This window comes from Eumetopias jubatus, unplaced genomic scaffold (assembly GCF_037043125.1).
Source record: "Eumetopias jubatus isolate StellerSeaLion01/CBP00866 unplaced genomic scaffold, mEumJub1_p1.0 scaffold_14, whole genome shotgun sequence".
Taxonomy (NCBI): Eukaryota; Metazoa; Chordata; class Mammalia; order Carnivora; family Otariidae; genus Eumetopias; species Eumetopias jubatus.
Window position 1 is genome coordinate 60,487,834 of NW_028274820.1, and position 16,504 is coordinate 60,504,337.

The window sequence follows — 16,504 nt, forward strand, 5'->3', positions numbered from 1 at the left end:
TCTCTGTCAAATAAATAAAATCTTTAAATAAAAAAAAAGATTTCAGTTTTACATATAAGATTGTGGGCTTGAATTAATAATACCAGGTCATTGTCCTAGGAACTGAAAACCAACAAACTAAACCACTGGACTATAGCTTATCCTTGCTGTTAATTCCCAACAATGCTTCATTAATCTGGCCCTTTACAAAAGAAACTGTGTTCATTTGACCCATTCATGTTTTACTGAGCTAGTCTAAAACAATGCCCTTTCCAAGTGCATCAGCTGTTCTGCCACTCTGGCAAAAGTACTTGGTGTCTAGCAGACAGGCCTGTTCGATGACTATAATGGTGCAGAGATTTACTAAATGGTGCCCTGCTGGTTAACAAGCATTCATACAACTCTGAAACATGCCTAATTATTGTTAGGGAGTGTCAGGTACAAGGCTGAGTTCATTGGGAATTTTACCCACCTTAAAGAGTATAGAGTACACCTCTTAGTTACTAGTCCCTTTAAAGAATTACATTCTGGCTACTGTCTGTTGGTAATAAATGCTTGGACCTTGGCCAAGCTCCAGACAATCAAGGATTCCTTCTACTTTTGAATGCCTGGGTTTTTTTAAGTTCTTAAAAAAGGTAAAATAAAAACTATTAATCTACAGAGTCCCCAGATTACTCAAATTTATTGTTAACTTAAGATATTTACTACCAATTAATTGACTCATTTAAAATTAATACACTGTAGAAAGCTTCATGTTATGCTAAAAATATTTTTAGTATTAACTTATTAGAGCAATAAGAGAGATATTTTTAGCACAATTTAAAAAGTGCCCTAAAGCTTTAGAATTGAAAGACTGTGTTCATAACTTCCACGGGGCTGGCATGAAATAGAATTTTCAAGAAATGCATGGGATGACAAACACTCAATTCAGAATACTAATTATCTCTGTAGGGAGAGGAATGCAATCTCTGAGGAGCACATAGGGGCCTACAACTGCATTAATAAAATTTTATTCTTTAAATTGGATTAAGGGCACATAATTCTTTATACTTTTTTGAATGTCTGAAATATTTCATGCTAAATTAAATATATATGTATGATTTGCATTGATTCATCCAGCATAGGGCAAGAGAAGCATGAAATAGACTCCTGTGTCAAATATCCTGGTAGTGATGAACTATTTCCTATTCAGCCATCCTCCTATGGATTTTCTTCCTGTGTCCTTCAATGTTTCTTTTTTTTTTTAAAGATTTTATTTATTTATTTATTTATTTTTAAAAGATTTATTTATTTATTTATTTATTTGAGAGAGAGAGAATGAGAGACAGAGAGCACAAGAGGGAAGTGGGTCAGAGGGAGAAGCAAGCTCCTCGCCGAGCAGGGAGCCCGATGCGGGACTCGATCCAGGGACTCCAGGATCATGACCTGAGCCGAAGGCAGTCGCTTAACCAACTGAGCCACCCAGGCGCCTTATTTATTTATTTATTTATTTATTTATTTATTTAATTTTTTTTTTCTCGGTTCAAATTTAATAGAAACAAAAGACAAAACGTGATGCCCTGCTACTGTACATAACAGTTGGCCTGCCCCATAACAGCTCAGGCCCTTCTCTCTAGAGGGAGAAATGCTGGCCTCCCCAACCCCTGCAGAAAAGGCCTGTCCTGTCCCCATACCACATCTGCACAGTCTAAAGTCTTATGTTCTAAGCATGACAATAATACAAGAGAGATTTTGTTTTCATGGCCACCCACTGCAGCCCAGCCCTAAAACGACCCGGCGCTCACTTCTGCTTAGAGAAATATTCTTTGCTCTTCTGGACATCAGGCTTGATGGTATCACTGCCAGGCTTCCAGCCAGCTGGGCACACTTCCCCATGCTTGTCAGTAAACTGGAAGGCCAGAACCAGTCGCAGAGTCTCATCCACAGAGCGGCCTACAGGAAGGTCATTTACCGTGATCTGCCTAAGAATACCTTTATCATCAACGATAAAGAGGCCCCTGAAGGAGATGCCTTCATCAGCCTTTAAGACTCCATAGTCCTGAGCAATGGTACGCTTGGGGTCTGATACCAAGCGAATGTTCATGGGTCCCAGTCCTCCTTGTTTCTTGGGTGTGTTGATCCATGCCAGGTGACAGAAATGAGAATCCACGGAAGCACCAATCACTTGACAGTTGAGTTTCTTAAATTCTTCTGCCCTGTCATTGAAAGCAATGATCTCCGTGGGGCACACAAAGGTGAAGTCAAGAGGGTAAAAGAAGAACACAATGTATTTTCCTTTGTAGTCAGATAGGCTGAGATCTTTGAACTGGCCATCTGGCATAACAGCCGTGGCTTTGAAGTTGGGGGCAGGATGCCCAATTTTGGCATTTCCCTAAGACATCTTGCTATCAGCGGCTCTGAAAGCAAAAACGCCGAAGACAAGGCAGGAAGAAGACGCCCTATTTATTTATTTGACAGAGAGAGAGAGAGATCACAAGTAGGCAGACAGGCAGGCAGAGGGAGAGTGAGAAACAAGCTCCCCTCTGAGCAGGGAGCCTGATGCGGGGCTCGATCCCAGGACCCTGGGATCATGACCTGAGCCGAAGGCAGACGCTTAACTGACTGAGCCACCCAGGTGCCCCTTTCGATGTTTCTTGATCATTGAATGCCCTCCATGCTCTGAAATCTTTGTAGGGTAGATAAGGGGAAGCATCTGTGGAAAATAATTCAATTTTGAATGTGAAGTGTGAAATTTTATCCTTAGGGAGATTGAGGGCACCAGAGGAACTCCTGGCCTCTTCCTGCTCGTGCTATCACATTTCTGTGCCGCAGTCGGCTCTTGCATGTCTCCTCCTGGTTCTACCTTGGTGTGATGTGATGTAGAGATTGGTCATTTGGGGAGACGTGGGTGGCTCAGTCGGTTAAGCGTCTGCCTTCGGCTCAGGTCGTGATCCCAGATCCTGGGATCAAGTCCCTCATCAGCCTCCTTGCTCAGCAGGGAACCTGCTTCTGCCTCTGCCTGCCGCTCCCCCTGCTTGTGCTCTCTCTCTCTCTCTCTCTCTCTGATAAATAAATAAATAAATAAAATCTTTAGGAAAGAAAGAAAGAAATTGGTCATTTGTCATGCTATCTGTGTTTTTTTGTCGTGTGCTTCCTTTTTCATGGAAGTCATTGAAAGTAAGTCACCATTATTATAGTGGCGTGGCTTTTGCCAGAATCCCGGTCTTTTTTCCATAAAAATTTATATGCAAAGGGCCAGAGTCCGCACCAGTCAGCCTTAACAAGTTGTGGGAATCTAATCATGGGTCTATTTTGTAGACAGAAAAATCTTCTTGGAAGTAAATGTTAAGCAAACATTACGAAAATGTTTATTTAACACTGTTTACGCAATGTTAGTATATTTAACAGTTTCTCATATTAAAATCTTGTTCGCCTTTTAGATAACATCCCAGTGACTATGTAACATTCTATTATGAGGGTAGTTCAGATAAGAAAGGTCTTGGATATCATGTACACATGTGTTATGTATGTTTGCAATCTGATTGTTCTTAGAATCTTGGAGATATACATTTATCTCTTTAAAGTAAAATATGCTAAATTTGAAGTCCTCAAATAAACTTGTGATTTCCAAAATTTGTTACTTCATAAAGAGGACACCTAGGTTTTGTTGGTGATGTTTATCTTCTGCTTATGGGCTGGTCTTTGGGGAATGGGCAGCTCTAAGGTCTTCTGGCTCAGTAGATACTTCTGCTATTAATCCCCTCAAAAGAGGTGTGGTGAATACCAGGAACAGAACCAAAGAAGAAAAGGAAGTCAAAGTCTGCCAAGAGTGTCCAGAAATCTCTCTTGTCACATTAAACAGGGTAAAGGAAAGAGAATTAGAGTCATGGGTCCTACAAGGCTCTGGTTTTGGTGAATGAAGCCAGGACCCTGGTTTTCTTGGGTTTTCCATGGACCAAGGCCTGGTCAGTTTTTTGTGAATCTGTAGTACTGGTTAGGCAAAGGACCAGTCTACAGCTGTAAGGAGCCCAGAGTAAATTCACTTCTATTGGAAAAGCAATCCAAAATTACGTTCTTCGAATGATAGGGTGGTTAAATTATTTCCAGGAAAAGGAGACTCCAGTCTTTAATTGTTCAACTGTCTATGTTTCTAAGGGTGAAATTAGCCCGAGTACATTTACTTCTAGGCAATGTCCTTGACAAGAGCTGATTTACAATGGAAGCTTCTCTAAGACATTGCAGACCTGGTGACCTCAGTGTAGTAATCTGGTTATATCTTTTTAGGGCCCCAAACTGGATTGGGAATGATGATAACAAACCTATATAGCACCTTAGCATTTACAAAGTGCTTTCTCTCATCCTTAAATATATGAATAGAACTTTGGACAGAGGATCAGTCTGGGTAGATAAAGGTACTCAATACAGAAGGAGTTCTGATCTGGCTTTGATGGGGACTCTACACTGTTTAACATGTGCATTCATTTGTTTAATTAATAGTTTCTGAGTTTCCCTTATGTGCCAGGCACTGTTCAAGGCATGGAGGCATGGCAATAAATGAAACCAACCAAGCCCTTATCCTAATGGAACCTACATTTTTGCAAAGGAAAATATGGCAAATATTGGCAAGTGAGAAGTGCTGTAAAGAAAAAGCAGGATAAAGGGCTAGAAAAGTAAAGCAGAAGAGGGATGCTTTTTTACTAAGGTAGTAAGAGAAAGCCCTTCTAAGGAGGTAACATTTGAGTAGAGACTGGAATAAATCAAAGAAGTAAGCTGTGGGGCTATCTGAAGGAACAACATTCCAGGCAGAAGTAATAGAACATGCAAAGCATATTCTACAACAGAAGCATCTTCACATCATTTTTGCTTTTTATTATAGAAAAATTTAAACATATACAAAAGTAGACAGAATTGTATCATGAACCCCATGTATCCATTACTCTGCTTCTACACTTCCAAAACCAAAGTACCAGACTCTGCCTCCCCACACTGGATTATTTGAAAGCAAATTCAAGACATCATACAAATATTGAGTATGTATTTCCAAAGTTAAGAACGCTTTTCTTTGACATGCTACAATATCACTACCATACTTAAAAATTTATCAATAATTCACTAATATTATCCAATATTCTCTAGTATTCAGCCTTTCCAGGATGGTTCATATATATTTTTTCTAGTTGTTAAAATCGATTTTTAAATTAGGTTATCAGAATGTCCAAAAAAATGGCCAGGAAGATTGTGTGGCTGGAAAGAACAGAACGCAATACTAAGTTTCACAGCCTCACAGAGGGGGACAAAAGCAGAATCAGAATCAAAAGATCAGTTCAAGTAAGTGAGAGAAGGTGATAGTGGTTAACTGGATAAAATGAACAGTCGGCAGCTGGCTGGCAGAGATCCATAGGCTTTTGTTTCTATTTAGCAGGAGTGTTGTCTTGTGAGCCTCACCTCCAGGAAGCTAGGAGACTGAGATTGCCCCACCCTTGAGGTCCTTGCCCCAGGCTCTTTTCAAAGTGGCCAAGAAGGAAAGAATGCCCTTTGTGCTGAGCACTAAACTAGGAAATTCTATATACACCAGCTCTCAATCCTCACAATAATCCTGCAAGAGAATAATTGTTATTTATAGGAAATGAAACCAAGGCTCAGAGAGGTCAAGTGTGAGGTACGGTATGGACTTGAGCACTGGCCTATGTGGCCCCAAATCTGATCTTTACTTTTTGATATTATGTCATATGTGTATTCATTTGTTTATTGTCTGTTTCCTCCGTGATGAGAATGTAAGCTCAAAGAGGCAAGGATTATCTGTCATTTATTGCAATTTTCCTAAGCCCCGTAAAGTGTCTGGCACATAAGTGAAAATAAAAATATTAATTCAGTGAATGATGTACATGTTATATAACCTTGATTCTCACAGGAAATGCTCTTGCAGGGGTCAATTCTACAAATATCAATATCTTTGTGGTTCAACATGGAACTTTCCATCCTTCCTCACCTCCTTCCCCACCTCCTTCAATTCCTTCTAGATCCAAAGCTGGATCCCAAGACTGAACGACTTGGAATGTTGTCAGGGATGCACAAAGTGAAGAAAGCTCAAGACCGATCCCAAATGAGATATTATTTTACCTATTAGGTTGATAAAAAGCAATGTCTTAAAAAAAAAAAGGCAGTTCTGAAAGACAATATCAAGTATTGATGAGAATGTGGATTAACAGGAATTCTTACATACCACTGGTGGAGGTGTGATAGAATCACTTTGAAAAATGTTGGCACTAACTTGTAAAATTGAACTTTTACATACCTTAAGACTCAATAGTGCTTCTCTTAGGTCTTATTCCTAAAGACCTCTTGCATCTTTTCGCCAGGAGACACATTCTCAACAGTTTTGTTCAAAATGGTAAAAACCAACCAATCAGCCAGCCAACCCCACCCTCCCCCCACCAAAAAAAAACCCCTAAACTAAGCAACCCAAATATCCAGGGACTTTAGAACAACTTCAAAAGTGGTGCTATGGTTAAATAGAAGAATTTTATACAACAGTGAAAATGAATGTATGAGCTATAGCTGCAGGTAACAATGCAGATGAATCTTAGAAACATAGCCTTGGGTGAAAAAAAATCAAGCTGCAGAAGACTACAGTAACTATGGTATCATTTTTATAAAGCCTAAAACAAGGAAAATGAGACAATACAAAGCTTAAAGGTATATATATCTGTGCTAAATCTTTATTTTACTGATTTTTAAAAAAGATTTTATTTGGGGGGCGCCTGGGTGGCTCATTTGGTTAAGCGACTGCCTTCAGCTCAGGTCATGATCCTGGAGTCCCAGGATCGAGTCCCACATCGGGCTCCCTGCTCAGCGGGGGTCTGCTTCTCCCTCTGACCCTCTTCCCTCTCGTGCTCTGTCTCTCATTCTCTCTCTCTCAATTAAATAAATAAAATCTTTTAAAAAAAAGATTTTATTTGGGGCGCCTGGGTGGCTCAGATGGTTAAGCGTCTGCCTTTGGCTCAGGTCATGATCCCAGGGTCCTGGGATGGAGCCCCACACCAGGTTCCTGGCTCAGCGGGGAGTCTTCTTCTCCCTCTCCCTCTGCCTCTCTCCCTGCTCATGCTCTCTCTCTCTCTCTCTCTCTGTCTCTGTATCTCTGTGTCTCAAATGAATAAATAAAATCTTTTAAAAAAATAAAAGATTTTATTTATTCATTTGGGAGAAAGACAGAGAGAGCACAAGCAGGGGGAGAGGAGAGGCAGAGGGAGAGGAAGAAGCAGGCTCCCCACCAAGCAGGGAGCCTGATGCGGGGCTTGATCCCAGGACCTGGAGACCGTGACCTGAGCCGAAGGCAGGTGCTTAACCGACTGAGCCACCCAGGCGCCCCCCCCCCCTTTTTTATAGGAAAAATAAACACAGTTCAAGATTGGGTTACTTCTGAAGAGGAGGCAGAGGAATGAGGTAGGTAGATGCAAAAAACGGATAATGTTCTAGTTCTCCTTAAGTTTGTGTGGTGTGTTCATGCTTTAGCATAATGTTTCAAGGCTCAGATATAAATTATGTGACTTCCTTGGTATGTATCAGATATCTAATAAGTAAAGAACTCAAACAAGCCAGCTCAGGATGGAGCTGTGTCTGAAGGCATCGGGTGGGTCATCTGCACAGCCATCAGTGGACTGCTGGCAGGAGCATACTTCTGGCATCTGGAATCTATTGTTTCCTGCATTGTGGGTGCCAAGAGGTGAGCTGAATCCCATAAGTGAGAAATGAAACACTCACTCAAACTTGGAACTCCCAAGTACATACCCAGTAATTACCCCACAGAGAAGAGACTTCATTCAAGGAAAGCATTATTTATTTGTATTTAAGCATTTCTTTACTGTTTGACAATGTAGTGATCCTACCAAGAGATACCAGGGATTGGAATGTATTATTTCCTAAACATCTTTCTTCATGCCATTGTGTTGTATAAAGCTGCCAAAGATCACGCCTTAGATTCACTTAGCCTCTTCCTTACAGACAGGGACAGAGAGGCACACAAATTCCCAACTAAATGTGTAGAATTATGTGTGTTACCACTTGACCTCATGTGAGTAAAGGCACGGATTTCATCACTCTGTCTAGTAATCTCAGGGGTCCTCGCAGCTTTTGTAATCTGTAAATGGGGTAACTTCATTAATTCTAATTAAGGGTCAAAAATGAAAATCAAAAACACACAGAGAGGCTTTTCCTTAATAAGGAATTTTAATAACATGTGACCTTAGCTGTGTGACAAAGATAGTATTTGTACTGTGGTCAGAGGTGTTGGACTGTTTTGGAGAGTATTAAAAGTGTTCTGAAAAGGAAACTTCTTCATTATTTTTTTTTTAAAGATTTTATTTATTTATTTGAGAGAGAGAGAGCACGAGAGGGAAGAGGGTCAGAGGGAGAAGCAGACTCCCCGCCGAGCAGGGAGCCCGATGTGGGACTTGATCCCGGGACTCCAGGATCATGACCTGAGCCGAAGGGAGTCGCTTAACCCACTGAGCCACCCAGGCGCCCCTTCATTATTTTTAATGATAAGTTTTAAGTAGGTAGGAGAAATGGGTGAACTGTTTTTGTTTTTTTGTTTTTTAGCTTAAGCAAATTGAATTTAAAAAATCTATATGCTGACTCTCTTTATAATGAAAATGAAGATATATATATCACCCTGAAGATATGATCAATGTAAATAAGCTGGTAATTTAGACATTTTTTTCATTTATATTTTCAATTGTGTGTCTTTATCACATGAGCAGATAATTGCTAAATCTCTACCTTACTTTCTTCAGATTAGACACCCTGTCAGTCATTGATCCAGACTACAAGGTAATTTTCTTACAAATTTAAAAACAGCTTCTAATAGACCAAATAAAGAAGCCTTGTGCATGTATTACATAAATATCACATGTATATGTACACATATACAGAGATGAAAAAATATTTTAAAAAATAGGCTAGAACATTTTCACTGAGGTGAGGTATACACTTTGGGCCTTGCAATACAGTTGGATGTTTGAAGAAAGACACAGAGGAGAAAGCATGTCAGAGGAATGTATAGATGGGAAAACATGAAACATATTCCAGAAAGCATGGGTCCAGTTTGAGTTTGTAAGAGGAAGTGGTAAGGGTTGAGGATGGAAAGTTAGATTGGAATCAGGCTGTGATATCTTTGACTGTTGGGCTGAGAGTTCATATAGGATTCAGTAAGTAGCAGAAGATAAATTATTAGATGTGTGCAACCAGCCTTGCTTAGCTCTCCCACTCTGTGATACGGATCTGAGCCATGGAAATGATTAACTCATATTCCCTGTGTTTATCTGTTCCTTGAGCTGGTTAAAAGTGAGACCAGCAAATTGTGTGTATTTGGAGAAACCCCAGAGAGCCTGTGTCCTTGGGGTCAGGGAGCTTGTCCTATTCATACTGATACATCTTGCACCAAGCTTGGCATGTGATTACTGCTTAATAACTGTTAGTTTCGATATTTATCTTGTCAGTCATTTGGTAGAAATCAATAAAAGAAAACCCAAAGTCCATATATTCCCCTTTTTTTAAATTACATTTTTTTAAATTACAAAAGGACAGGGATGCCTGGGTGGCTCAGTCGGTTAAGCGTCTGCCTTCAGCTCAGGTCATGATCCCAGGGTCCTGGGATTGAATCCCGCATCGGGCTCCCTGCTCTGCGGGGAGCCTGCTTTTCCCTCTGCCTCTGCCTCTCTCTCTCTCTGTCTCTCATGAATAAATAAATAAAATCTCAAAAAAAAATTACAAAAGGACACTGAACAGACATAGCTAAATACAATGTATTGTATTGGCTTGAAAAAAAATAGGTACAAAAGGCATTTTGGAAAATTTGAATACAGTCCAGATATATGAGAATATTATGGAACTCTTACTCATTTTCTGAGGTGCCTGCAACTATCAAATGTTCAGGAAAAAAATATACACACACATACACATACACGCAGGTAAAAGAAGATATATGAAAACATTACTAATTGTTGAATCTAGTTGGATGGTATGAAAGTATTTATCTTTACTATTCTTTTAACTTTTCTATATGTTTGCAATTGTTTGTAAATAAAGTCAGGAAAGTTTTTGTTTTCTTTTTTTAAGTAGGCTCCATGCTGGGTATTGAGCCCAGTGTGGGGCTTGAACTCATGATCCTGAACTAAAGACCTGAGCTGAGATCAAGAGTTGGATGCTTACCAACTGAGCAACCCAGGTGCCCCAGTTAGGAAGGTTTTTATTTTATTTTATTTTATTTTATTTTATTTTATTTTATTTTATTTTATTTTATTTTATTTTATTTATTTTCTTTTTTAAAGCAGGGAGGGACTTCTTTTTTTTTTTTTTGAAGATTTTATTTATTTACTTGAGAGAGAGAGAGAGTACAAGTGGGGGGACAGAGAGGGAGAGGAACAAGCAGACTCCCTGCTGAGCAGGGAGCTCTACTTGGGGCTCTATCCCAGGACTCCAGTATCATGACCTGAGCCAAAGTCAGATGCTTAACTGACTGAGCCACCCACGTGCCCCAGGAAGTCTTTTAATTTCAAAAATACACTCCATCAGTCAGGGTTCTTAATTTCTAGAAAGAAACCAACTTTGGTTAATTTAGGGAGAAGGTCTTCATTTAAAAGATCGTGAGTAGCTCACAGATCCTTTGGGAAAGCTTGAAAGTCATATGCCCAACATGCCCCGTGAAGAGCTCCTCGCCCTGCCCCCATGAACTTTATAGCTGGTTCTGCTAACCCTATGATGGTACTATTACTGTCATGTCTTCTTCTGGAGACAGAATATAGCTGCTGCCCCTGCTGGGCCAGAATGGGTTCTGTAAGCATCTGACTGGTGTACTGCACGCCCTGATCACAGGGGAGTATGGGAAAGCATGTAGCTTGCATTTCAGTTTCTAGAGTGGATGCTTGGCCTGCTTCATAGGTTGGGGAATTCTCCAGAAATGGTAAGGTGGTTTGAATGTTGATAGATCAAGAACAATCACAAAAATCATCTGCTTCTGCAACTGATATAGAAGCTAGAAGTTGAAAGACTAGATAAGAGATGCACAGATTTATCAGGATTGGAGGAGACAAGGACCCAAGCTGGAGTATGGATGGGGATGCAAGAAAGGGATGAATATGGGAAACACTCAGAAAGTAAAATGCACAGGATTTGGTGACTGATTGCCTATAGCAGAGGAAGTAAGACAGAAGAGTTGAGTAAAACTCTCAGATTCCTGGCTGGACAGACTGGGTGACTGGTGATGCCATTCACTGAGGTGATTTGTTAAGGAGCCTTTATTTGCCCCACCAGAACTCTTCTCCACCCTTTACCCCACTGCTTTGTGCCCCATGAAGCTGACGTCTGTGGACTGAGTCACCTGGGTTCCTTTGACCTCTGACTTCAGGTTGGGTTGGCCAATGGGTGGGAGCAGCAAGAGATTTGGTGTGATGGCCATGGGTGTGGCCATGGCTTCTGTCAGACAGCTCTTTCTCCACCTGCAAGTAACATCTTCTTCCCCAGTGCCTTTAGGCCTCGTGGGGATAACTGCTTCCCCTCTGCTGCTAGAGAATCCTTACTGAATCTCTCAAGCCCTTCACTAAACTCTCTTCAATCACTTCTTAAATTTGTTATCTGTTTCCTGCCAGGATGTTGAGTCTATGATGTTCGTGTGACACCCAAGTGGCAATGTGTACATAGGGTTGATGTCAGGAGGAAAGCCTGGGCTGAAGACCTAGTAGTTATTAACAACAGTATTAGGCTATTTGGCAGTTGAAAATATGTAATAATAATAGGAGAGATTTTAAAGCCAAAGGCACAGAAAGCTGGACTCTGAAGAAGATCAGTATTTAGGGAGGCAACCGATAAATGAGAAGTATGCAAATGAAATTAAAAAAAAGTATTCAGAGAAACAGAAGGAAGACTAGAGTGCAATTGCATCACAGAGGAATGGTAGGAAAAAGTTTCAGGAAGGAAAGAGTGGACAATAATATCAATAACATTTTTGAGTAAGTTCTGAGAATTGAAAATTTGGTTGAGAAATCTGAGGGTTATTGATGACCTTACCATAGGAACTTTCAGTGGACTGGTGGGGGTAAGCATGCATGAGGTGAGGAATGAATGGTCAGTGAAGAAGTGGGGATGCAAGGTTTTTGAACATGTAGAGTATGACTATTAGCCTGTAACTCAAGTCTGTAAAGAAAAGAATTTGTTGATGTAGTCCACCAATTCAATTTCTATTTTGGGTCCCTCATTCCAGTTCTGTTAGGATTTTGGAATATTACTCAGTACTAAGATGTGGCAGGGGATATTTGGAGACCCGGGACGGTTAGACGGGTTGAGTGGTTTTGTCTACCTAGATGTACCCTTCCACCTTTCCCCAGCAGAGAAATCTATTTTTAGAACTGGGGAAGAGTATGCTACCTGTTCTCCCTCCACCTTTATTCCCCTGTCCCTGGCTTCGTTTCAAGCCATTTTCTCTGTATCCTAAAAGTCCTTTCCCTGGCTGGGGTTTTGTGACTTTAGAAACAGGTGCCAGAAAGATTTTCCTTCTCTATCCCTTCCCCTATGGCAACAAATCTATGTGTTTGATAGTGGGCAAGGTTTGGGAAAGTGACAAACTATAGAAGGGGGAAATACCTCTCAAATTAGGTTAATATCTCAAATACATTGTCTTGTCATATAGATTGCTATTTAAAGAATGTAAGTCGGGAAGGGAAGAGGAAAAATAGCATGATACTTGGATATGGGGTGAAAAAAGTTCTCCAGGAATGACAGCAATTGTGATTTTTGAAAGTACAAAAAGGGTCACTTCTCTACAGAGACTTTCTCCACAGATGCATGGAAACCTACAAGGACAGGTTCATTGCTTCATGCTCACAGTCTTATTTTGAGATCCTCATACTTGCATTAAGTCCCTCATAGTCACAGGGGTTAATATTGAGCCTAAGCTTCTTTTGTTCCCCTGTTCAAGACTGCTTGAACTACTACCTGAGGGGTAGGGGTTGTTGAACCTGAGAAAGATTACCTGAACAGAAGGGAAAAGTATAGACAATGAAGGATTCAAGAAGAGGAATTTTATCTATTCTTAGCTTCTTAGAACTTGCAGTATTATACTAACCAACCTCAAAATCAATTTTCACAATTAACCAATAAAATATACTAAAGATGCTCAACATAAGTATTTAGTAATAATTTCATTTTTCCTTTTGTCCTCATGGCAGGATCAGCATAGCTATGGTCTCTTCTGGGAATAAAGGCATTTCTTTCATCTAGGAAACCCAATGCTAAATGGCAATAAATCATTGTTCATTGAGTTCTACAACCTAAACTATATGTTAAAGAAGAAATTCTAGCCCCTATGCATCATAATTAACATCAAATAGCAGTACAAGTTTGTGGTATAACAAAAAGCTACATGGCAATAACCCTAGCTGGTCAGAACTAAATTAACTCACTGAGCCATTACTTTTAAGGGGAAGAAGGAGAAATAATCAAGATAGGTTCTACCTATGAAGCTAAGGGAAGGGGCATAGTGGTTGTATCAGTCTGGGTCCAATTAATAAGAGAACTACACAGTGATTTGAACAGAGAACGTTTAATAAAATTCTTAGCTATAAAAAGGGACTGGAGTAACCAGGCTAGTAAGGAGTAAAGGGAACTCAAAAGACTGTAAGAATCGCAGATATAAGGAACAGATACTATCCCCGTGGCTGAGACACATGCCCAAGCAAGAGATCCAGGCGTTGAGAGAGGTCATGACTATGAGTCACTGAAGGAAATAGTCCCACAAAGAAGTACCTGAGTTGAGGGGCGCCTGGGTGGCTCAGTCAGTTAAGCGTCTGCCTTCGGCTCAAGGTCGTCATTCCAAGGTCCTGGGATGGAGTCCTGCATCAGGCTCCCTACTCAGTGGGGAGTCTGTTTCGCCCCTGCCCCTCCCCCACTCATTCTCTCTCTCTCTCTCTCTCTCTCTCTCTCTCTCAAATAAATAAATAAAATCTTAAAAAAAAAAAAGTACCCGAGTTGCTGAGTTAGTGGAACTTGCTGGAAATCTACCCTCTAGAACTTCACACCTTCTGGAACTTGCTGGATAGCCACTATGTGGAACTTGCTGGAAATCTGCCCTCCAGGATTTTAGAGAAAGGTGTTCATAGAGAAGTATCTACACTGTGGGCACTGTGCCACAAAACTGCTTAGAAGGGAACACTGGGGGTAAAGCTGCTGGGTGCTGGGGCTGCTAGCTACCATGCAGTGGAATCAGCAACTTAAGAAGCACCCTGTACGGCAGGAGGCAGACCCTTGGAAACTTGAGTAGGCTGCACTAGCTGACACTGAAGTCACATGCACTGCAGGAATCTGTTGAATGAGTATATAGGAACCAGGAATCAGAATCCTTCTCTATTCCAATGTCTCTCCAGCACTTTCTACTGACCAAGCGTAATATTGTGCCAGCTGGCAAAGAAAACGTTAAATTTAAAGGACCTAGATGCATTTTCACAGGGCAGGCAAAAAGGGTGAATTTAGAACTGAGAGACCACAAATTGGTTACTGCCATGACAATAATCTACAAATACTTTCCCCCAACTCTTAATTTTAAGCCCCCGAAAAATGTTTCAATGTTTTATGAATAGGATGGGTATCAACCAGAGGAATGATCAAACTCCCCAATATAGATAAAATTCAAATTCTTTTCCATGGATCTCTTGAGTCCCAGGTAAATCATGAGATGTGGTCAGAAACCAGGTTAGCATCCACGGGATGTACCTGGATACTAAGATGGATTTTCCTGTCTAGAGCACATTATGTACATCATGGTATTAATGCAACCTGTTTTGGTGTGATGGGGGCAGCATGCAGAAGGAAGTGGGGTAAGAGAGAGCCGGAAATGGTGGAATGGAATATAGATAATTCTTTTTAATAGTGAGGAGTTTGGCTGTGAAGGTGAAGACAAGAGGCAATAGAAGTTGAAGAGAGATATGGGGGGGAGTTTTTTTTTTTGGTAAAGATTTTATTTTTTCAAATAATCTCTATAACCAACATGGGACCTGAACTCATGACCCTGAGACCAAGAGTCACATGCTGCATCGACCATGCCAGCCAGGCACCCCTGGAGCTGCGAAATATTTTAAAAATTAAACAGAAGCGACTTGAGCCAGTGGAAAAGACAATGGGAAGGATCCAGTGGAGATGAAAGGTTTGAATATAAGAGAGAGAATGTAGATTTCCTGAGAAGGCGAAACAAGATGGGATCTGAAGGAATAAAAACATCTTTCAACCTAAAATTTTGATTCAGCTTTTGTTGAATTTTAGAAGTTCAGAAGATTATCTTAATAACATTTTCTTTTTTTTTTTAAGATTTTATTTATTTACTTGAGAGAGAGAGAGAGCAGGGTCAGAGGGAGAAGCAGACTCCCCGCTGAGCAGGGAGTCCGATGTGGGACTCGATCCCGGGACTCCAGGATCATGACCTGAGCCGAAGGCAGTTGCTTAACCAACTGAGCCACCCAGGCGCCCTTAATAACATTTTCTTAAGATAACTTTTACTGGGGCACCTGGCTGGCTCAGTCAGTAGAGCATGCGACTCTTGATCTCGAGGAGGTGAGTTTGAGCTTCACATTGGGGGTAGAGATTAGTTAACAAAATAACTTTTATTAACTTTAATGACCACTGATAGGTAAGTGACCCAAAAAATTAAGGTATGTAATTTAAAACACTGAGAAGAAAGAACTTCCCTGACCTAAGTATCTTAAGAATTCAAAGTACAGGGGCGCCTGGGTGGCTCAGTTGTTAAGCATCTGCCTTCGACTCAGGTCATGATCCCAGGGTCCTGATATCGAGCCCCGCATCAGGCTCCCCGCTAAGTGGGAAGCCTGCTTCTCCCTCTCCCACTTCCCCCTGCTTGTGTTCCCTCTCTCACTGTGTCTCTCTCTGTCAAATAAATAAATAAAATCTTTAAAAAAAAAAAAGAATTCAAAGTACAGTGCTAGTGTTACTCCTCTGAGTAAAGCTAAAGAAGAGAGGTGAAAGAGTATTTACATTCCAGTGACCTCTCAGTTGCACAAGAAACAAAGAACACTGTTAGGAGCCAGGTGGGGCAAAGATCTTACTAAAGTATAAATCTCTGCAGGCTCTATTTCTTAATATCATAAATTGTGTTTCTCTCTTTATAGTGCAAGAAACTTCCCAAGACATTCAATTTTATTTGTTTAATTTTTTAATTTTTAATTTTTTATGATAAATGCTTTTATTTTATTCATTGAAAGACAACTTGTACATGTTACATTGTATATAATTTTGTCTGAAACTTTAACAATAAATTTATCTCTAAGCATCACTTAGGTTACACAGAAACTCTGAAGACTCTACATTTCTAGAAAATAAATTCTAAGTATAATCATTTACAAAATAATTCTCAAGAAATTTTGAGAATGATAATGCTATAAAGGTTACAATGTCATACCTAAAAAATGCTAAGGCAGTTTTAGGTGCTTAGCTTAATTTTTAAAGTTGTGTGTGTTTTTTTTCAAATATGTATGTATGTATTTATTGA

The 16,504-nt window shown here is 40.3% G+C and overlaps 1 pseudogene; it reads right to left on the reverse strand.

Moving 5' to 3' along the window:
- Positions 1-1,611: 1,611 nt before the first annotated feature.
- LOC114221210 (peroxiredoxin-1 pseudogene) lies at positions 1,612-2,383 on the reverse strand (annotated as a pseudogene).
- Between the last annotated feature and the right edge of the window lie 14,121 nt (positions 2,384-16,504).